At 47.8% G+C, this 22,640-nt stretch overlaps 1 protein-coding gene across 5 annotated transcripts in view; it reads left to right on the plus strand.

Annotated features, from left to right (window-relative positions):
- ILDR2 (immunoglobulin like domain containing receptor 2) overlaps window positions 1–22,640 on the plus strand; it is a 189,852-nt gene that overhangs the window by 119,929 nt on the left and 47,283 nt on the right. The gene's annotated exons all lie outside the window — the stretch shown is intronic.

Raw genomic sequence — 22,640 nt, forward strand, 5'->3', positions numbered from 1 at the left:
TGCCATAGAGCCAGTCAATCATTGGAGATTTCGCTATCCTTGCAAATATAAGCAATCATATTGTATGCTGCACTGGGTGAGTCATTGGGGGCCCTCTCCCCATACAGTATATACCTGTCCCCATACAATATATACCTCTCCCCATACAGTATATACCTCTCCCCATACAGTATACACCTCTTCCCATACAGTATATACCTCTCCGTATACAATATTATATACCTTTCCCCATACAGTATATACCTTTCCACATATAGAATATACCTCTCCCTTCCCCATAAAGTATATGTTGTACCTCTCCCCATACTGTGTATACCTCTCCCTTCCCTATATAATATATATCTGTCCCCATACAGTATATGGGGGGTATTCAATCCAGGGTCGCGACTGGCGGTCCATCCCGACACCCGTGACCAAATCTCCAGGCAGGATTCAATGTCCCGCCTTCTGATTGGTCTAAGGGGGGCGTATCCGTGTAGATAGCCGTGGATTGTCGAGATCCGTCCGTGATCGCACCAATTCACAGCCGTTCTCGGCAAAACGGTCTCGACAGCTTTTAAAGTGGGGCCTGTTCCGTCGATCTGTCTCTTCAGTGGTGTCGGGGAAGACAGCATTGAATAGGCGCCCACCACTATTTCCCCCGTTGTAAATAGCGGCGGGGATTGAATACTTCCCTATACCTCTCCCCATACAGTATATACATCACCTCATACTGTATATACCTCTCCCCATACAGTAGATAACTGTCCCTATACAGTATATACCTGTCCCTGTACAGTATATACTACTCCCTTCCCTATACAGTGTATACCTCTCCCCATACAGTATATACTTCTCACTTTCCTATACAGTATATACCTCTCCCCATACAATATATACCTCCCTCCATACAGTATATACCTGCCCCTATGTATTATATACTGCTCCCTTCCCTATACAGTATATACCTCTCCCCATACAGTATATACTTCTCACTTTCCTATACAGTATATACCTCTCCCCATACAATATATACCTCCCTCCATACAGTATATACCTGCCCCTATGTATTATATACCGCTCCCTTCCCTATACAGTATATACCTCTCCCCATACAGTATATACTTCTCACTTTCCTATACAGTATATACCTCTCCCCATACAATATATACCTCTCTCCATACAGTATATACCTGCCCCTATGTATTATATACTGCTCCCTTCCCTATACAGTATATACCTCTCCCCAGACAGTATATACTTCTCACTTTCCTATACAGTATATACCTCTCTGCATACAGTATATACCTCTCCCAATACAGTATATACAGTATCACTCCTTTCCCTAAACAGTGTATAGTGTACATCTCCCTTCCCTATACAGTAAATACCTTTCTCCATACAGTACACAGTATACCTTTACTTTTACAGAATATATCTCCCCCATACAGTATATACTCTCCTCATACAGTATATACTCTCCTCATACAGTATATACTCTCCTCATACAGTATATACCTCTCTCAAAACATTATATATCTCCATCCTCTATGTAAGCATCTTAGCCATCTTCCTCTATCCCCCTAACTCTCCCCACTAGCCCCTAACCCTAATCTCCCCACAGTCTCACCCTAACCCTCACCACTAGTGCCTAACCTTACCCCACCCCCCAGTCTCACCCTAACCCTCCCCGCTAGTGCCTAACCTTACCCCCCCCAGTCTCACCCTAACCCTCCCTGCTAGCCCTTAACCCTACTCTCCCCACAGTTTCTCCCTAACCCTCCCCGCTAGCCCCTAACCCTAATCTCCCCACAGTCTCACCCTAACCCTCCCTGCTAGCACCTAACCTTACCCCCCAGTCTCACCCTAACCCTCCTTGCTAGCGCCTAATCTCCCCACAGTCTCACCCTAACCCCCCTGCTAGTGCCTAACCCTACCCCCCCCAGTCTCACCCTAACCCTCTCCGCTAGTGCCTAACCCCCCTCCACAGTCTCACCCTAACCCTCCCTGCTAGTGCCTAACCCTCCTCCACAGTCTCACCCTAACCCTCCCTGCTAGTGCCTAACCCTCCTCCACTTTCTCACACTAACCCTCCCTGCTAGTGCCTAACCCTCCTCCACAGTCTCACCCTAACCCTCCCTGCTAGCGCAACCCTCCTGCACAGTCTCACCCTAACCCTCCCTGCTAGTGCCTAACCCTCCTCCACAGTCTCACCCTAACCCTCCCTGCTAGTGCCTAACCCTCCTCCACAGTCTCACCCTAACCCTCCCCGCTAGTGCCTAACCTTACCCCCCCAGTCTCACCCTAACCCTCCCTGCTAGCCCTTAACCCTACTCTCCCCACAGTCTCTCCCTAACCCTCCCCGCTAGCCCCTAACCCTAATCTCCCCACAGTCTCACCCTAACCCTCCCTGCTAGCACCTAACCTTACCCCCCAGTCTCACCCTAACCCTCCTTGCTAGCGCCTAATCTCCCCACAGTCTCACCCTAACCCTCCCTGCTAGTGCCTAACCCTCCTCCACTTTCTCACACTAACCCTCCCTGCTAGTGCCTAACCCTCCTCCACAGTCTCACCCTAACCCTCCCTGCTAGCGCAACCCTCCTGCACAGTCTCACCCTAACCCTCCCTGCTAGTGCCTAACCCTCCTCCACAGTCTCACCCTAACCCTCCCTGCTAGTGCCTAACCCTCCTCCACAGTCTCACCCTAACCCTCCCTGCTAGTGCCTAACCCTCCTCCACAGTCTCACCCTAACCCTCCCTGCTAGCGCAACCCTCCTGCACAGTCTCACCCTAACCCTCCCTGCTAGTGCCTAACCCTCCTCCACAGTCTCACCCTAACCCTCCCTGCTAGTGCCTAACCCTCCTCCACAGTCTCACCCTAACCCTCCCTGCTAGTGCCTAACCCTCCTCCACAGTCTCACCCTAACCCTCCCTGCTAGTGCCTAACCCCCCTCCACAGTCTCACCCTAACCCTCCCTGCTAGTGCCTAACCCTCCTCCACAGTCTCACCCTAACCCTCCCTGCTAATGCCTAACTCTAACCCTCCCCGCTAGTTCTATTACCACTTAAACCTGACAGTTAGGTGCTGATTGGCTGGTATCTCTCTCCAAGGCAAAAGTGAGTAGTAGGCATCTTGAGGTAAAAAAGTTGATGTTGCCCACAGCAACCAATCAGATTCTATCGTGTCTCTTATTGCATCCTAGAAAATGATAGACAGAATCTCATTGGTTGCTATGGACAACATAATGTTTTCTAAAATTTTAAGTAGCTTTAGTAAATTTACCCCCTGGAGAGGGAGAAGGAGAAAACGTTTCCATTTTGCTCTGCATTAAACCATTAAATTGTCAGATTCTCTAAGCTTCAAAAGTGATAAAATGGAGAGTGAAAAACAGCCAGCCAATCAGCTCCTGTCTGACATTTTTCAAACACAGTCTGTGACATGGCAGGTAGGAGCTGATTGGCTGGCTGTTCATCACTCCCCATTTTATCACTTTTGAAGCTTAGAGAATCTAGTCCCATTGTTGCCATGGGCAACCAATCAGATACTATATATTATCTTCTAGAAGGTGCTAAATACTGTAAATAAGTAGATTCTGATTGGTTGCCCAGAGCAACATCCCATGTGAAATAGATCTCCCATCTTAGTAAATTCCCCCCTATGAGTGTCAAAGTTGTCATTTTGGGGACAATGTAACATTGCTTTGGTTTGGATCCCTGAATAATTACAACACAAAATGCTTGTGTAGTAATGCATGAGACAAAGCCATTCTGTAATATCCAAAGCACCTCACAATGTTATCCCCCCCCCCCCCCCCCCTTTCCCATTTTTCGGTAGTTAAGAAAATTGACAAAAATAGCCAGGGATGTATAGGTTGCTATGACAACCTCTCCCTGACACCTTTCATCATTCTTTACCTCAGGCTGGCGTCGCAACCAGACGAGGGGGGTGGGTTGGGGTACAATAAACAACACAATTTGGAAAACAAGCGGCGTATTGTGTGTTTACATTACCTTACGTCGGCGCACTGAGGACGCCGCTGCTCAGCGAGTAACTGATGTGTTTTTTTTTCCTATTCCATTATTACCTCACAAAGACCGCGGCAACGGATCGAGACCACAGAACAGAAGCTGATTTGCATTTTGGAATCAGTTAACCGCCCTCCAGCTGTTGTGGAACTACGCATCCCAGCATGCCTTGCCATAGTTTTAACATTCCCTAATAGCAAAACTGTGACAGGGCATGCTGGGACTTGTAGTTTCACAACAGCTGGAGGTTCCGCCGGTTGGACATGCCTGTTATAGATAGATATATACTCTGTGATAAAAGTGGATGCTTCTCCCCACTGACGCAGAGCTCTCGGTCGGCCTATTAAGATTCCATTCAGCCGCGCAGCGAGCCGGGGGCACTGATGAGTTGGCTGCCAATGGTAATTTTTTCATAAGAGACTCTGCTCTGTCAGCACGTCGCGGTTGTGCGGCTCTGAGGAGAAGTTGGCGGGAAGGGTGACCTTTTGCCTCGGCAAACTGCACATAATGAAAAGACAACGAAAAGGTCGCGGAGGACGAGAAACATATACTGGGGGGTTGTTTTCGTCTTGAAATAAAATTAAGGAGGGCCGAAGTGCTGAGAAGACACGGAAGTGCATCTATAAGTGCGTCGGCATTCCCTGCTTTTGGCACGGTGATGGTTTTATTATAGTTTTATAAAGCACAACGGAATATGCTGCGCTATATAAGAAACTGATAATAAATAGTTGTTGGTAAAATGAGCGCATCAAAAGGAGAATACTGCATGTCTCCCAACATCGGGCAGACGTGAAGAGGGACACCTCACGCGCCAAAGGCTCTTGCCCAAAGTCTTGGGGGGGGGGGGGGCTAGCGACACGGGGGCATGGCCTATTCAAAGGAGGCCACGCCCCCTGGTTTTGCTGCTGTGGGGGCATGGCTACTAACGGCTCTCTGAACTGCTGGCTATGTCCCCAGCCCCTCAGGTAACGTTTGTTAGTGGATGCTGGGGTCTTCGGTATCATGTACACTGACTGTACAGAAAGCGCCGACAGACAATTGCTGGACGGAGCTGGCGAGGATCGCGTCTGTATACACGACCCACGTACAAGGCGCCGACCGCTACATCAGCTTCCAGGATTCCTGTTTCTATTTCATGTTAGGTATTTACACAGAAGTGTTGATATTTGAATCAAAACTCCTCCTGGCGCGCTGTCGGAGACATTGCTAAATAATTAGTCATGTTTACTAAGCAGTGATCTGTGTTATCAGCCAGATCCTAAGTAACTGCGTTATAAGGTCCGTCTACTCTCCGGCAGCTTACAGTGCACATGACACCACCAGGAGGCAAAGAGATAAATAATATAAATTAAGTCACCGAAAATACTATACTTTAGTAACTATGGGGTCATTGGGTCCAATTCAGATCTGCTTGCTAGGCTGCGTATTTTCAGAGCCTAGCGAGCAAGTTAACACCGCCCCGGGAAACGCACGCACACCCCGCCGCCCGTGGCATAAATTAGCACAGCATACAGTATGAACAAAACAATGGCAGACAAAAATAATCAAACTGCGGAATTCCAAAACATGAGGAGATCCTGAGTGAGATATGAACCTACTGTAGGCAGGCACAGCGAATAGAAAGCTGTGGCCTTAACCGCTAGGCCATCACAGCCATCGTACCGCTGCCTTGTCAGCTCATTCACAGCGAATGCAGGAACCCTGAAGCCTGTAGTAATTACTATTGTGCTTTCAATGCCGGTGAATGCCGCTGGTGCTCAAGGCTAAGACCGGGGGTTTGCCACGATTTACGCATTATTGTTGTTCAAATATATACAGTACAGTATGTACCGTCCATCCTGCTCTAAATCTGGGATTACTTTTTTGATCTGCTACATAATCGCACATTCAGCTCCGGACACTAAAGGGAAATTTAGGCTCCGTAAGGATCTCCTTTGTGTCAGATAGTGTCTGCAATCCGCAATTGTGCTAATACAGTATGCAACATTGTCACAAATTCGGACTCCAGGAATACAGCATGGAGATACAGTATAATGGAAGTTGAGCTTAGTCCACCATTACAGAGCTATGCTGGGCATACTACACCTGATCTGTATTCAGCGATACGGTAGCACAGTGCTCATCTGTAAAGCATACTGTACTGCATTGAGCATACTGTAACGTACTGTACTGCACAGTAAAGAAGTTCTCAAAGGCGTAACTACCATAGGTGCAGGGGGTGCAGCTGCTATGGGGCCCAGAGCTGAGAGGGGCCCAATTTGCCTGTCAAAGTATCATATGCTGTGTACATTTTTAAGCATTAGGTGATAAATAGGGGCCCTTACAAACTTTTGCTATGGGCCCACAGGTATCTAGTTACGCCACCGGAAGTTCTGTAATGTACTGTACTGCACAGTAAAGAAGTCCTCGGACTATATTACTGTACTGCATTGAGCATACTGTAACGTACTGTACTGCACAGTAAAGAAGTCCTCGGACTATATTACTGTACTGCATTGAGCATACTGTAACGTACTGTACTGCACAGTAAAGAAGTCCTCGGACTATATTACTGTACTGCATTGAGCATACTGTAATGTACTGTACTGCACAGTAAAGAAGTCCTCAGACTATATTACTGTACTGCATTGAGCATACTGTAATGTACTGTACTGCACAGTAAAGAAGTCCTCAGACTATATTACTGTACTGCATTGAGCATATTGTAACGTACTGTACTGCACAGTAAAGAAGTCCTCGGACTATATTATTGTACTGCATTGATCATACTGTAACTTACTGTACTGCACAGTAAAGAAGTCCTCGGACTATATTACTGTACTGCATTGAGCATACTGTAACATACTGTACTGCACAGTAAAGAAGTCCTCGGACTATATTACTGTACTGCATTGAGCATACTGTAATGTACTGTACTGCACAGTAAAGAAGTCCTCAGACTATAGTACTGTACTGCATTTGATCGGAGACCTGACGCATGCGCAATGGTGATTTTCAAAAGCGACATCTGGTGGATAAACATAAGCATTACATTCATCAGCAAGGCCAAATGCCACACTAGCCATGTTGCGCAAAACTGCGACACACTGCGGTGCGAATCGCATTGCAGGATAGACGAGCGTGGCTATATCTGTATGTCATGCTGGTTTACAGCAAGTTACCATGTTAGAAGGAAGTGCTGACAGAGCAGACAACGTAAGACTGACAGTGTGCAGCAATAAACTGGGGTTGGGACCAGTGATGTCACAGCAGACTGTAATCCCAAGTTTTGCCCTGTATCAAAGCCCATCAGGACAATTTTCTCTAGATCTATGACAGGGGGACATAAATGGAGGGTTACGAAGGGGGTTTGGGAGCAAAGACAGCAGTCGGCAGTACTGCAGCAATGTGCTATGGAAGGATTGGAGATAGTCCTAGTTCAGCAGCCCCCTTGGACATTCAGCCGGGCAATGTTTACCTGACCGATAGGTTGTGAACAAATGCAGCCCTGAATCAGGCCCTTTATTTCTGTAGCTGTGAGCTAGGTGATGATACTGTACATCAGGGGTGTCAAACTCAAATTCATCGGGGGCCGAATCAGCAGTTTGGTCACCCTCAAAGGGCCGGTTGTATCTGTAGGAATATGTGTCCACTCTTTATTATCATAAATTATTGTCACTGCATTCAATTATTGTATACTCAGCAGTAGCATTTCCCACCTGCTATTGCTGTGACCTGCAGTGCATTAGGGCACACGCTGCCTGCACAGGGGGGCAGCACTCAGTCTTAGGGCATATGTCCTGCTTATTATCATGGGACACAGCAATTAATGATGGGCTGCAATGTGCCAGTGCACACACACACACATAGGGCCTTATTCTGGTTGGAGCGGCCGGGCCGTACGCATACGTCCCGGGGTTTTTCATGATCTGCGCATGTGCAGATACGCTAATGCGCCGGCGCGAACACTCCACATCGCTTACGGCCGGTGTCTCAACGTGCGAAAAAACCTGTACGCGAGCGTACGGGTAATGGGGCGGCATAGGGGCGTGTTGATGGGAGCGGCCGAAATAATGAGGGAAAATGGGCGTAAATATGGGCGTACACGGGGGTGTGCACCAAAAATGAGCGGTGCTACTACCGCACGATCGACTAAGGCACCGTTCATTTCGGACACCAAACAGGCGGCCGCCAACCGCCAGCTCAAACCACCCCTACAGATACCGCATGCCAGCGTGCGCCTGAGTTGGCTAATTTACGCTGATTACTACTCAAACACATACACCTGAATGTAATAAGCAATGCTGCAGTCTATTAAGTCCAAAGCATGATTTCACTACCTGCAAGCCACACACACAGCACGCAAACACATTGGAAGCTTATGTTTTTATACTTCTCCACATTTAAAGGTTTGTTTAATTTAAGGTAAGAATCTTTTTATACGCTAAGGTAGGTATTTGCTAAACAGACACATTCACTACGTGCTTTCATAGACTTTACGCAGTAGCACACTCAATCTACACAAGTCGACATGTGTCAACGTGTTCACTCTAATACTAACATAGGTTTTGTATTTAGGATACAATAACATAAACCACATCTAACACCTACAAAGGATGTTTCAGCAATGTTTGAAGCCCATGACCACTATTTTCCACACAATCTTTGTATAGTACCCAAAATAATGACCTGTACCACTATCTCATCTGCTATGATTTGGATTTGACTACACTCTGGATGTAAGATGCCACCAATCACATTATTGCACTCTCATCTCTCTAACAAAGGATTCCTACATCTGCTTATGACACTGTCAAATCATATATATTTAAAAAGTTAGGCATGTTTGTTCACAAGCTAATTTATCATGTTTGGCCCATTCACACATCTTTTTTTAGGGAGGACACATATGCATTCCTACACAAATGTACCTTTTCACCCTTGTTTGTCTGCCTCACCCACTCCATGAGGAAAGCATTGTTCTGGACCTGCTTTTACCTACTACTGTAGGAGCTACCTCACCTGCACACAAAAACTGCTTTCTCACCTATTAAGTTGCTCTGCACATGTGCTGACACAAACTAATTAGCAGGGAAAAGTTGGATAGGAACATGGGAATGGCCATGGAGAGGGTTACACATGGGAAACTTCGACCACACTTCAACAAATGTTCAAAAATACCCTGGTCAGTAAGTACACATAAATCTAGTATTTGTTTCACACAAGAAATGACACATACCACAATTTAGATTTAATTTGTAAAATAAATTTATTTGCTGTTCAGCATCACAGCTTGACACTTTAATGTGAGAAATCAAATAAACAAATAAAATAGACACACAAATAATAAAACAGCCAGAACAAGAGGTTGCATATCTCCAAACATGTGTTACCCTGCAAATGCAATGGTGAAAGAAATGGGGACACCAGAATACGTACTGCAACAACCAGGGTGAATACTAAGCAAGATACACACCACCAAAAAAAAATATCCTGCATTTGTAGAGGTCAAAATACGAACTTTCATGCCCATGGCACGCAAATGGATCGATGGCCAACTCAGGAAGCGGATGTCCAGTGCAATTTAAACCTTTGGCCTCCAACCACAGAGGAAGTGAACCAGGTCTCATTTGGGCCCTTTTTTGCCCCTTTTAGATGGGGCCTTGGGGACAGGGGCCTTTGGCTCAGCTGCCTTGCGGCGTCTTCCACTAGTCGACACAGGAGGGTCAGCCGAGGTGGAAGGTTGGGGAGCAGCTTGGGGTGGGGCAGCAGATGGGGGATTGTCCCTTAGGGACCTGGCGGTGGACAGCTGCTCCGCAAGAAGTTCATTCTGGCGGCTGAGGTGTTGGCCAATGCTTAGCATGCCAGCCGCCAGAGTTTCATTAATGCGGTTCAAGGCCTCAACCTGCACCTGGTTTGTGGCCTTCCACTCCGCCAGAAAATCCGCCACCTGCTGCTGACGGATCGCAGCATCCACCCCTTGCTGCTCGATCCTGTCCAGCGTCACCAACAGGCTCTCAGTCCATGTTTCCTGTGGCTGGGGCTGGGGGCGACGTGTTGGTGGAGGCTGGACCACTTGCTCCACCTGTGGCTCTGCAGAGGAAGATGCTGCCGGTACATACTGTGTTTCTGCTTCTTCTAGGATAAGAATTGAAAACAATGTCACCATCACATACGCAATCAAAAATATCTTTCTAAATACAATGCATTACTGTGACTTACCATCAAAAGCAGCAGCAAAGACCTCCGCCGGGAGCTCACTGTCCATATTGGAGATCCCCCTGACCTCGGCCACATCGATCACGTCACAGGAGTCCAGCTCCAGGGGGGTATACTCAAAATGGTCAGGCATAGGACCTCTCCCGGTGGACATGCTGTTGGTTGTGGTGTGTGTATATCGGAACGGTCCGCGTAAGTTTCTATTCGCATCCAGTTTGTTAATGTAAGAGGGATTAATAAAGTTAATACCAAACAAACAATTTTTTCGACCAATCAGCAAGCACCAAAAGTGATATATGTACCTGCAATTAATAACTGCGCCATTGCCAATATGACTTGTCCAAGAGCTAGGCCCTTTTCCACCTCAGAGCTTTTGGCCCTGGTGGAAGTGATGGACCGTCACCTGGGGCCCAGGGGCCCATATGTCTGTAATGCCGACAAGCGGCGGGCGTATACTGCTGCCCGCCGCCTCATCTTCTCTACGACCGGCGTCCGCAGAAGCCTGGGGCAGGTTGAGCGGCGCTGGTCAGACCTGCGCCGGCGGCAGCCGGTTCTTCTCAGCAGCCTTCGCCGCAATATTGCCCGATGTAAGTTTTGATTACTAGGATGTCAGCGTTTTTTAGCAATGTTTTGTGTACTTTTTATAAATATGTTCCTGAGTATGGGGGTGTATGGGGGGTATATGGGGTGTATATGGGGGGTATATGGGGGGTATATGGGGTGTATATGGGTGTATATGGGGGGTATATGGGTGTATGGGGGGGTATATGGGGTGTATATGGGGGTGTATATGGGTGTATATGGGTGTATATGGGTGTATATGGGGGGTATATGGGTGTATATGGGTGTATAGGGGGTGTATAGGGGGTGTAAAGGGGGGGGTTTAAGTAGTTGATCAGTTTTTGGGTGTAGGATATCAAATAGTTTGCATGATAAATGTCTGAAATATCACAGCAATGATAATTTGGAAGGTTATGAGCATGACTAATGTGAATTTTTCTTTCCCCCTTTTTTATGAAACCCAATCTTCGATTTCTATGCCATCAACATGAACATTTCAGCACGGGCAAGGGCACGTATGGAAGCACGGGAGCAGGCAGCCCAGGACCAGGCAGCCCTGGAGGAGGAAGAGGAGGAGGAGGAAGAAGAGGAGGAGGAAGAGGAGGAAGAGGAGGAGGAGGAGGAGGAGAAGAAATAGGAGGAGGAAGAGGAGGAGGAGGAAGAAGAGGAGGAGGAAGAAGAGGAGGAGGAAGAAGAGGAGACACTGGGTGCAGTTTGGACCCACACCATTTCCACAACCCCCACCCCCTCCACAACCCCCACCCCCTCCACAACCCCCACCCCCTCCACAACCCCCTCCCCAACCCACACCCCCTCCCCAACACTGGAGACAATGGGTACAGTTTGGACCCACACCATTTCCCCATCCCCTTCCCCCTCCACAACCCCCACCCCCTCCACAACCCCCACCCCCCCCCCCTCCCCACCCCATTTCCTACCCCCCTACACCTCTCCACCACCCACCCCCAAACCTCTCCACTCCCCACTCACACCCACTACCTCGGGCCAAACTCAAGGACCATCCCCCTTGCTCCTGACCCCCCCAACCACTGCACAGCCAAGCAGCGGCAACCAGGATGGCTCAAGTAGCCGTAAGTAAATAATGTGTCTAATGTTGACCTACACATTTCTACACATAAACAATCACAACAACCACATATGTGTATCCAACATCAACATTAGTTGCAACATATCACTGCAGGCCGACCATGAGGTGTGTCCTGTCCTTCTCCAGGAACAAGGCTCCCCTTGGTGGTTTTTTTGAGTGTGGCCATGCCTCACCCCTTGAATAATTGACATAACAGTACATCCAATGAGATATCCGACATTAGTGGTGTGGTAGTTATGTGGCTCCAGGTGTTGGGTAACTCCAGTTCCCAGCATGATGTGCAACACAGGGCCGGATTATAATGGAGGCGCAAGGGGTCAGTGCCCCTGGGCCCCCCTCTAGCTAGGGGCCCCCTGTGGTTGTCATGTATTTTTTAAAAATAAAATGTTTAAGTTATGTTTTTTTTTTTTTAGCTAAATGTTTTGTGCATGGGTGGGGTAGTGCTGCAGCTTCACCTATCTGCCAATGTGACAATGACTTATGGTGCTGAGCATCGGGAGCCAAGGCACACTGATTGCACAAGTGTGCAGTGCATTTCTGGGAGTTAACTAAGTCCCATGACACTTTGCACCAGAGGACAGAGGCTGAGAAGTTTGTGCTGAGCTCTGATTGGTGGAGCTCATTACATGCTTCTCAGGTCCATGGAGAACAGCAGCAGCAGCTTAGTCATAGGAGGGTTTTTAATCAGAGGCAGCACTAGGACTGTGAGGTCTCCTCCAGAGTAAGGGGCAGAGGGACAAACACAGGCTTTTCATGTGGTGTGTGTATATATATATATATATATATATATATATATATATATATATGGGGTCTATTATTATTCCGAGTGCCGCCAACCCCCTGTCATATATATATATATATATATCCCCTGCAGGTAACCATTGACCAAGTTTATTCTGCCTTTACTCTATGTTTGGACAGTATAATATTCGCCCATGCAGTGTGCGGCCAGTAATGACAAGTGCAAGGGGGCCCCCCGCTCTAAAGTACCCCGGGCCCCCCAAAGGCTTAATCTGCCACTGGTGCAACTTAAATGTAGAGATTGTTTTGGTAATAGTGTGTGAGGCCATGCGGATGCATGCTTTACAAACATAGCTGTAGGCCTATAATTTGTACAGCAATGTCCTAAATTTAAAATAGTAAGGAGTGCTTAAGCCACAACAATGTCATAACCCTTAAATAGCACAGGCTAATTGTGAGGTTAGAGGACAGTCCCCCAAAAACAAAGTACCAATTGGGATACAGCATACATTCATTGATGAAGGAGTAATTGAATTAATGTTATTTACTATGTACAGTATGTGTGTGTTAACATATTATTTTTTAGTACTGTGTTTACAGCAGACCCATCTTCAATGTAGTTTCTAAATGTATGTGGCCTTCACACATAACTCTGAACTTTTTATTATGTACAAATACAACAAACATTTGTGTATGTTATATATTAATTTTTTGTTTTATCCCTTCATTACAGACACTGAACAGCAGCAGGAGGAGGTGGCAGCCCTCATGCGGGAAATCATGCTGACCATTGTATACCTGCAGCTCCTTTTTGGCCTTCTGGAGGCCCGCCTTTAATTTTTTATTTATCCCCCCCCCTTTTGATTTTTGTCTCAAATAAAAGTTTGATTACAGTTCGAAATTGCCTGTGTTTTTAATAATAAATATGTTAGAGGGCGTGTAAGGGTAGGTACATACAGATGTGTACTGTAAGTTATACTTGTAATTTGAGGTGAGGGGTAATGATTGATGTGTGAATGTGTGTGTTTTTGAGTAAAATAACACATAGTGAAAATGCATGAATGTTTAATGTTGTTCGATTAAAACATCACACATAACATCAGGGTAGGTATACATGTTACACATTTTGGACAAAGTAATTACGTACATAATTTAGTACATATACAGAAACACCAACATAACTTGATTTAAAAGTAACAGCAATATGGGGACACATAGATAGTGATTAAAATGCCACATTAGAACATAACAAATATACATGTAATGTGGGTTCAAATGTAGTTTTATTAGGTCTTTATTAAGGTAGACAATTGAGTTAATAGAAAACAATAAGTGAATAACAAATAGATTAATTAATCAATTGTCAGATTAGTAGTTGAGAGGCAAGATTTGCAGGTCCATATATGTGAAGGGTATGCCAGCGTGCACGGACGTACGCTCACTCTCACGAGCGGTGACATAAGCTGAGTTTTCCATTGAAAACAATAGGGACCCGTCCGTGTAAACTGGCGTACGCTCAGATCTCCGCAAGAAGTCGGTGGGGAGACGGAGGAAAGACGGCCGTACACGGCGCCGTACGCTCAGTTGTACGCCTGTTGTCGGAGTGCAAGGGCTGTCCCGTCCGCGTACGTTGCCGTACGCTCATTTGTACGCCACTCCCCTTCTACGGTATTTCTGCCCGTACGTAAGCGGCTGATTTGTGGGTGGACTTAACCCTAACGGCCGCGTACGGCTAGCGTGCGGTAATGGCGAACGTACGCACGTTTGGCCGCTCCGATCAGAATAACCTCCATAGGCAGAGAGTTTGACACTTACCCGCTCTGATGCGTCCACTCCAGTCTGAGCTGCTCCACCACCAAGGACACAGCTGCGCTCTCACACAGGTGCATTTCCCCCTCCCTCCTGTGAGTAGCGCTCCTCGCACTATCTATCCAGGAGTGGGGGGCAGCGTGCTCCCGGTCACTGTGCAGTGCACACTCAGCAGTAAGTGACCTGGAGCGCACAGCAGCAGCAGCAGCACCATTCACTACGACGGACCTGCTTTTTCCTCTCTCTGGCTCCTATACAGCAGGTGGGAGCGGAGGAGGGGTTGACGACCGGCGGCACTGCGCTAGAGGGCAGACGTTCTCTGGTTTGTAGGCTGCCGCGCATGCACTGAAGAGGCGGCTTTCTTGTTTAAAAAAAAAAAATCGAGAATAAAAGGTGAAGGCTGGCGGCGGCTGCGCAGGCCATATGAAGAGGTCTGGCGTGCCAGATTTGGCCCGCGGGCCTTGTGTTTGACACCCCTGCTGTACATCATTGGAAGTAGTATGGAAGGTAGCCCGCAGGACTTGCGGTAACTTAGCGATAGCTCCGTTATAAAGCAGCTGTTCCAGGGATACTGAGACCTGTTAGTAGTTTGTAGAAATATTTCTTGCCTGGAAACTGTGCGGCCTTGATGGAGATAATAACCCAGGGCACAAGTGAGGGAACGCATTGATATTCCTTCACGTTCTGTCAATGCGAACTTGAAATATATGTGTTCAGAAAACACGCCGCGCTCTGTGCCTATGACGCGCGCTTTCTTCCTGTAATATAAATATTTATAGTTCATTACAGAACCGCTGGCGTGACGGGTAGTCCCACAGAATATTACACACGCGCGCAAGTCTGAGCCGCTAAATGTTCCTTTATTGATCCGCGCTCGCCATGAGTTCCTCATTTGCATTTCTACACGATACGGTTACACTTTACTGCATGCGGTGCATGTTTTGCATATCTCGTCAATTGCATTTAAAGCAGTTCCTGTGTTCCAGGTCACCCAGCAGGTGTTCAGTAACTGTCACCTGTTCCAGAGCACAATGGTGATGCATTGCGAATTGCAGGCGGACGTTTTGCCACATAACTCCAAAACTAAATATATCACTTGTAATAGTCGTGTCCTTCCGTTATTAATAAATAGATGAAGCTTCAAGTTCCGCCCCCTTTAACATAAAGGCCCATACACACTGGGCGACTTTGAGCTGAAAGCCGCTCAAAACAGCAAGCCCAGTGTGTATGGGCCTCACATCATCGCCGGGAAAGCCGCTCATCTGCTGGTAATACCAGCAGATGAGCGGCTTTGAGGATGGCTTTGCATAGAGCTGCGCTATGCAAAGCCATCCTCCCCTCACTGGCTGCGTCGGGCAGGGGAAAGCGTATCAGGGTGTGTACACTGATCGGCTTTCTCCCCAGTATAATCGCCCAGTGTGTATGGGCCTTAAGACTTACCCTGCTGAATAAATCCATTATGTAACATCTGCCTCCATTATGTAACATCCACTTGTAACATCTGCCCCACCTGCAGTGCAGCATGATTTTGTCCGTCTGCAAAAATTGCAGCCTTGTTAACAGTTCTGAAATAAAGAAATATCAGGCCCCTGTAAGGACCGGAGAGGCGGAGATACCGGAGACTGTCCGCATTCTTATCATCGGGACGAGAGCTTCTGATTTCTCCCCCCGAATCTCATTGGGGAGCCCCATTCTGAGTGCTGTTTAAGACTCTCAATTAACTTGAAGTACTTTCTGTGCAATGTTCCTGTATTTTCTGCTTAGGTGTCCAATGCGAAGGGCAGATGCACAGGGGGGAATAGTGAGTGGGCTGGGAGCGTTCAGCAAACCTGCGTCTCAGCTGTATCTTAATAGCAGAAATAATATTCTGTTGTTGAACATAAATCCCATTGGGCCTCATTTGTAGGACAAGACGGGAGACACCAAATTACCAGGTCCCTGACAAACCTCTCTTGTAATTGAAACAGGTGCAGCAGCTAATGGCGGCCGATGGGAAAGTCTGTGCTCTCTTATGATTACTATGACGCCACAAGTAGATGTGCTGGATCAGCACAACTTGTATATATATTATATGTACTAGAACGGTACTTGTGAGTTATCCGGGCGTCCGATTTTAAAATCGGGTCGGATCGGGACATCGCATCGCATCGCATGCGACCATCGGATGCGATGCGATGCGATGACCCGATTTTTCCATAGGAATCAATGTTAAAATGGACTGAGTCCATTTTAACATGGAATTCAATGGGAAAAAGGGGTCCTTTTCATACCCCTACTATCCAAGTGGGCATGGAGTTGGATATAAACCTGTGGCGAGCGTAGCGAGCCACCGAGCCCGAAGCGTGGCGAGCGTAGCGAGCCCCGCGAGGGGACACGGAATACCGTCCCCTCGCGGGGCTCGCTTCGCTCGCCACGCTTCAGGCTCGGTGGCTCGCTACGCTCGCCACAGGTTTATATCCAACTCCATGCCCACTTGGATAGTAGGGGTATGAAAAGGACCCCTTTTTCCATAGGAATCATTTTAACATTGATTCCTATGGAAAAATCGGGTCATCGCATCCGATGGTCGGATGCGATGCGATGCGATGCGATGCGATATCGTATCGCATCGCATCGGATTGTATGCCTTAACTTAAGGCATACAATCAAAAAATCGGGAGCCCGGATAACTCACAAGTACCACTAGAACAAATGATAGATTTATGTTGGATAGTTGAAAGCAGGCATGTCCAAACTTGGCCCTCCAGCTGTTGTGAAACTACACATCCCAGCATGCCTTGCAATAGTTTTAGCATTCCCCAATAGAAAAACTGTGGCAAGGGATGATGGGATGTGTAGTTTCACAACAGCTGGAGAGAGAGTATGCAGCTGCTTGGGGGGGGGGGGGGGAAGTACGCAGTTGCTGGGGAAGAGTACACAGCTGCTGGGAGGGAGAGTATGCAGCTGCTGGGGGAGAGGACGCAGCTGCTGGGGGAGAGGACGCAGCTGCTGGGGGAGAGTACACAGCTGCTGGGGGAGAGTACGCAGTTGCTGGGGCAGAGTATGCAGCTGCTGAAGAAGAGTACGCAGCTGCTGGGGGGAGAGTAGACAGCTGCTGGGGGAGAGTACACAGCTGCTGGGGGAGAGTACACAGCTGCTGGGGCAGAGTATGCAGCTGCTGAAGGAGAGTACACAGCTGCTGGGGGGGGGTACGCATTTTCTGGGGGAGAGTACGCAGCTGCTGTGGGAGAGTACGCAGCTGCTGTGGGAGAGTACGCAGCTGTTGGGGGAGAGTACGCAGCTGTTGGGGAGAGTACACAGCTGCTGGGGGAAGAGTACGCAGCTGCTGAAGGAGAGTACACAGCTGCTGGGGGAGAGTACACAGCTGCTGGGGGAGAGTACACAGCTGCTGGGGCAGAGTACGCAGTTGCTGGGGGGAGATTACGCAGCTGCTGAAGGAGAGTACGCAGCTGCTGGGGGAGAGTACACAGCTGCTGGGGGAGAGTACACAGCTGCTGGGGGAGAGTACACAGCTGCTGGGGGAGAGTACGCAGTTGCTGGGGCAGAGTATGCAGCTGCTGAAGGAGAGTACGCAGCTGCTGGGGGGGGGAGTACGCATTTGCTGGGGGAGAGTACGCAGCTGCTGTGGGAGAGTACGCAGCTGCTGTGGGAGAGTACGCAGCTGTTGGGGGAGAGTACGCAGCTGTTGGGGAGAGTACACAGCTGCTGGGGGGAGAGTACGCAGCTGCTGAAGGAGAGTACACAGCTGCTGGGGGAGAGTACACAGCTGCTGGGGGGAGAGTACACAGCTGCTGGTGGAGAGTACAGAGCTGCTGGGGGGAGATTACGCAGCTGCTAAAGGAGAGTACACCGCTGATGTGTGCGGTTCTCTGCCCCCCCCCCCCTAATATGAATAACACCTCTTGGCGCAGCCTGCAAGGAAGGGGCATTACTCAGTCAGGCCTATCTCTCTGCTGTCCCTGCTGGGTGACATAAATCCTAATAATGGCACAGCTGGGAGATATATGGTATAGCAGGCCTAGGAGCTGAGTTCTGTGGGTGCATACAGGTAGTTAGATCAGAATGATAAATGTCCGGGTCTCGCAGTTACTCACAGGTTCCAGTTGTATGGTTACTGTACAGAGGAGCAGGATTTGTTTTCTCTCTGATTTATATTAAACGGTAAAAGGCTCCTGCATGCGTGAGACTCCTGTATCTGCAGCATGGTAATAGGACACGGGAAGCGCGATAATGAACCACTAGGACGCATCTCCTAACTGATTGCCTTGCCTGCCGACCCTCGCAATGTTCTTTGTGGATATCGGCACGATATAAAGAGACATGCACTTATTTACCTGTGCATTAGACAGCAGTGATGGAGATCATTAGACAGCTTGTACTGGCCAATGCCAGCCGGCAGCAAACCACTTGGAGACTGGCAGTAAGATTTATCAATGCCCTATGGCATTTAAATGTTTGCCATCTACTGGACGACAGAAATATACATTTATTGTTGTATTAGGATTTTTCATGTTTTTTTTATCAATTGTTATATATTTTTTTAAGAGGAAAGCCCAAATGTTGGTTTCCGTTGCCCATGTGCAAAATGGCAAGCCGGCTAAGACGGAAACCGGTCTGTTTGTCGATACCAGAACGTTAACAGTGAAAATATTGGTATGGACAAGCATTTGTTGAGCAAAAAGTCAACTTGGGGGCTGGGGGCTATTCTATTGCGGATGTTTTTGGACATTTTTTAGACATATTTTGTCGATTTTTATAAAACAAGTTGAAACTGCATATGTAGGTGAAACGACCAAAAAAAGTAAAAAACTGACACAATTCTGGCAAAAAGACGCGGATTTACACGTAATTAAATGATTTATGTGGTTTTCGACAGTCAAAGAATCATCACTTTCATTGAATAGGTCAAATGTAAATTCAACCCAAAAATGGTAAAAAGTGCAGGGTTTTTCACTGTCGAAATACCCAGCCTGGAAATGAATACCCCTCCAATACCCCTTTCTCTCTGCTGCAAAAACCCAGGTATTTGCCACAACAAGCGGTAATTTCCCATGTCGTGTCTCAGTGTGAACGGGTGTGAGTGAAATTCTCAGGTGTAACACGGGTTTTTTGCAGGGTTTTTCCTGGGAAATACACGGGTGTATGGCAGTGGGAACAGGCTAGACCCGGGTTTTTCTCACAAGATGCAAAAAAAGCAAGCTCATTGCATTGCTCAAAGCTGCTTTTAAACAGCCAAAGATACTGTTTCAACAGCCAATCAAAGCTGCTCTTAGATTCCACACACTTGTTGGCAGGCAGACCAGGGGAAGCAGTGTGAACGTGGCACACACGGGAATTTCCCGGGACTAAGGTGCAGTATGAATGGGGTCTGTAGAGCTGAGATACTCTGCACCCCGCCAAAAACACGGGTTTTTGCCGGGACGGCAATGAGAACGTGGTATAAGTAATACCAAACTCATAGGAAAATTTAAGGGGGGCAGGGTTCTGGTTGCCTGGAGACCCTCGCTCCTTTTGGCAAGTGGCTCAAATTATGACAATCGCGATGCTATATAATACAATTACTACAGCTGTCACCACACTAATGTAGTGTAAGGGACAGAGCAGAGCTGCTGCGCATTCCCCGTGGTAGCAGATCCTTCTACCAAGTTTGTGTGTCCACAATAAGTGCTCTGGACCCGAGAGCAACTACCAGGAAGAAGAGACAGGTGCCTTACCATGAGGTGGGAGAATGTGAGCTTAGAAAGTGCAGTACTAGTTATATTATGTTCTGTATTTATTATGGTATGTTTAACCTTTTCCTCGCCACTTATTTATGCCACAGAATTTGCTGCGCTACATAAGAAACTGTTAATAAATAATACTATTTCATCATGTAGCCTGCCATAAGCAGCCAAGTTTATTAGGACTTAACATGTGCCTGAGACGTAACCAACCGTCCAAGACCTCAGTTGCTCTGCGGTTACCATTTCACAAGATTAAGCACAATTTTGCCCATCTGCGGCCTGACAAAGAGAAGCGCATAAGTTGTGACTGCGCGGCCAAAGTCTCCGACAAGTGACAGATGGGTGCAGCTGCCTAAACTGTGGCCAAGTATTGATTCTTTGTTCTCCCCTAGCCGGCCCAGCGAGCGCGAGAGAGAGATCCTTCTCCCTCCGAGCTGAGGCCGTCCTGCTCCTTGTAATGCACCGATCAGACTTCTGCCTCGCAGGAGCAAAAAATTAAATCAAATTAAAGAGCGACAATGAGTTCTAGCAGAGATATTCCTCAAAAGGTTTAAATGAAATCAAAAGAATTAGGAGCAAGTGGTACTTTGTAGACTCTCAGAAGTACCCTCGCTGTAATACAATCATCCCGAGAACCATATTTCAGAGACTCAATTAGACAAATATTACGTTTGCGGCATAAGATTGACAGTCGGCGTATTTATTTTACCAGGTTCTCTAGAGATTCTCAGTCTGGTTGGCAGATCAGGAAGATTTAAATTGCATGGGTTCATTTTCTTAATCCAACCTCGCTTAGCGCAACAGATTATTTCAGGCGTATTAGGTAACGAACGTCTCCTTGGACTGAAAATTCTGAAATTCTGAAGCAATGGTGATCTTTTTTTTTAGACGTAATCTAATATATTGAGAAAAAATGACAAGCTGACTGTCATACGGCTCTCTGTCTGTCATAGGCCGGCACCTCTATTCAACCCCAATTCAGTTCCATGCCTAAGGAACAATTTCCAAAGTGCACTGTATTGAATTTGATTTGCAACGAGCTCGTGACTGGGATAAATATTCTTCCTTCGGGGTTTTTTTTTCCACTGTTACATAAACTGCCAAACACCACCTTGCTATACAGCGTGTTAGTATGTAATGTAAAAGTGCCTGGAATACAGTTTATTTTCAGTTGGTTTTGAATACGATATGGTCATATCTTGGTGTAGAGCAGCCTTCAGTTGGAGTTTCCCTTGATTCCATCTTCTCCTTCACACCGCACACTCTGATCGGAGTGGACAGGCGCACCGCGGGCGACGGGACGTCCGCCCCGAAGCAGGGCCCTCCCTGCGCGCCCCCCCCCCGGACACTCCCGACGTGCGGGTGCCTCCGCGCCCCTCCCCGCAACCCGGGGCCGGCCGTGACGGAGGACAGGGATGGGGAGGCGGCCGCGGGGCCCGACCTCCCCCATGCCTCCACCCCGCCGTGGGCAACATGCACAATCCGGGTACCACTCGCGTCCTCGCCCCGGAGAGGAGGGGGTGGCTCGGTAGGTCGAGAAAACATAGGTTGAACAAGATGGACGCAAGTCTTTATTCAGCCTCACCTACTATGTAACCATACAGTAGTGTCTGTTATTCACATTACACCATACAGTAGTGTCCGTTATTCACATAACACCATACAGATGTGTCCGTTATTCACAATACACCTTACAGAAGTGTCTGTTATTCACAATACACCTTACAGAAGTGTATGTTATTCACATTACACCATACAAAAGTGTCTGTTATTCACATTACACCATACAGAAGTGTCAGTTATTCACATTAAACCATACAGTAGTGCCACTTTTGAGAGCAAACTGGAGTGGCCACAGCCACAATGGCTGTGGCCACTCCAGTTTTCTCTCAAAAGTGGCACTACTGTATGGTAGAGATCCTCAGCCACATGTACGCAGAGTGCAGCTGTGGGCAGGCAGCCCTGCACCACTAAAAGTGTACCCACCATAGTGTCCATTACACATTATGCCACACACCTTAGTGCCCGTTACACATAATGCCATACACACCATAGTGTCCATTACACATTATGCCACACACCGTAATGCACGTTACACATAAGGCCTCACACCATATTTGCCTGTTACACCTCTCAACCATCAATGGGCTCAGTTCTTACCCCCCTTCAGTAGGTTCATTATTTTGCCATCTCAGTGGGCTGAGCTTCTTGCCCCTCTCTTCTACCTCCTGAGGGTGTGGCGGTCAGTCTGGGGGATGTGGCCACCGGAGTAGGGTGCTGGCAGACATCCGGGACAGCCTGCTCTGCAGCCCCCCCCCCCTTCCCTCCACAGCCGCTGGCAGCCGTGCCTGGCATGCTTCCGCATCCAGCCTCCCAGCTGCCCATACAGCTCCCACAGGGTCCCACTCAGGCCGCTGTTCAGCTCTCGCACCTTCTCCTCCTGGCAGGCGATGTGCTGCTGCTTAATCTACTTCTGCTCCTCCATGTTGATGAAC

Source organism: Crinia signifera, chromosome 2, assembly GCF_055691185.1.
Source record: "Crinia signifera chromosome 2, ASM5569118v1, whole genome shotgun sequence".
In the NCBI taxonomy this organism is placed as follows: domain Eukaryota; kingdom Metazoa; phylum Chordata; class Amphibia; order Anura; family Myobatrachidae; genus Crinia; species Crinia signifera.